At 41.6% G+C, this 1,267-nt stretch overlaps 1 long non-coding RNA gene across 1 annotated transcript; it reads left to right on the forward strand.

Moving 5' to 3' along the window:
* The first annotated feature begins 305 nt into the window (after positions 1–305).
* LOC127443002 (uncharacterized) lies at positions 306–931 on the forward strand. The gene is made up of 3 exons (XR_007897581.1): positions 306–425; positions 597–653; positions 746–931. It is a non-coding gene; the product is annotated as an uncharacterized LOC127443002 (long non-coding RNA).
* The last annotated feature ends 336 nt before the right edge of the window (positions 932–1,267 follow it).

A 1,267-nucleotide genomic window follows, 5' to 3' on the forward strand; every position in this document is an offset into this window, starting at 1 on the left:
TCTTTCTCAGATTGATGCATAGGGGAGTATCCTCAACAAACTGACTCCAGAGAAGTTTGACCTGCTTTGGCTGACCTCCATCCCACCATCAATACAGAGGAATGGTAGAGTGATAGAGCTGGTGTTCTAAAAAGCCATCAGTGAACCCAGCTTCTCTGGCACCTGCGCCAGTATGTGTTGCTTTCTGGCCCTGGTTAGTCACACGTTTTCACGTTTAATTCCAAAACATTGAAATCGTTTAGCTCAGAAACTTCATCCAATCTTTATTTTTGCATTCTGTGTTCAGCACACCTGACTGGTCAGCCCAAGCTGTAGGTCAAATTTGCGGTGCTGCTGCTTCAAGGGTGTTGGAAGGAGTTTGAGCAGAACAAGGTGTATAACAACACCTTGGTCCTGAACATGAAGAAATGGAGGTAGCTGCATCAGTAAGTTCTTCAGAACTCAAAGTACCTTTAAAATGTTCTTAACATAGAGAGGCATTTACTGCTCGTAAATATCTAAACTGTTTTATCAGTTATTATATATGTCTAAATGGTCTCTCTCTCTCTCTCTCTCTCTCTCTCTCTCTCTCTCTCTTCTCTTTCTCTCTGTTATAGGCTGGCAAACATAAAAGACTGAAGGAAGAGCTGAAGGATGTCGTAGACCTGCTACTGGTGAGTTGTGTGTGTGTTTCCATAAGTAGGCATGTAGAACTCAAGGGAATAGGTGTTCTCACAGTCCTAATTTTGTTCCCCCCCCCTTTCAGAACTACTGGGTGTCTCGGAGAGCTGCTCTGTGACAAAGACCATCAAAAATGAAGAGGTGAAAATGGAAGAGCAGGTGGAAGACAAGGTGCTTCATGTGGTGGCTTCCTAACAACAACGAGGCAAAATCAAGGCAGAAAAAAGAAAGAATATCATCAAACCAGAAATATTGATACTACCAGAAACTTGCATGCATGTCTAATGGACTCTTTTCACACTTCCACGTTCACGAAGCGGAAGTCGTCATTGATGGGTAAATGCAACAATGGCCGCTGCTGATGTGTATGTGTTTTTACAGTCCTTAAAAGTTTTGCCTTTACGTTTGGAGACGTTGACTACATCGTCCATCAACGGTTAAATCTAAACTCAACAAAGGTTACAAGTTGTTTTTTGAGGGTTATCTGCATGAATACGATGGTAAGTCGATAAAAATAAATTATTATTGAGAGGTTGTGCATTAAATCAGCAGGCACATGTTTGTGTATTGACGGAACAATCTACAAATCTGTCACCATAAATTGCAA

The sequence above is a fragment of the Myxocyprinus asiaticus genome, chromosome 6 (genome assembly GCF_019703515.2).
Source record: "Myxocyprinus asiaticus isolate MX2 ecotype Aquarium Trade chromosome 6, UBuf_Myxa_2, whole genome shotgun sequence".
Classification (NCBI taxonomy): Eukaryota; Metazoa; Chordata; class Actinopteri; order Cypriniformes; family Catostomidae; genus Myxocyprinus; species Myxocyprinus asiaticus.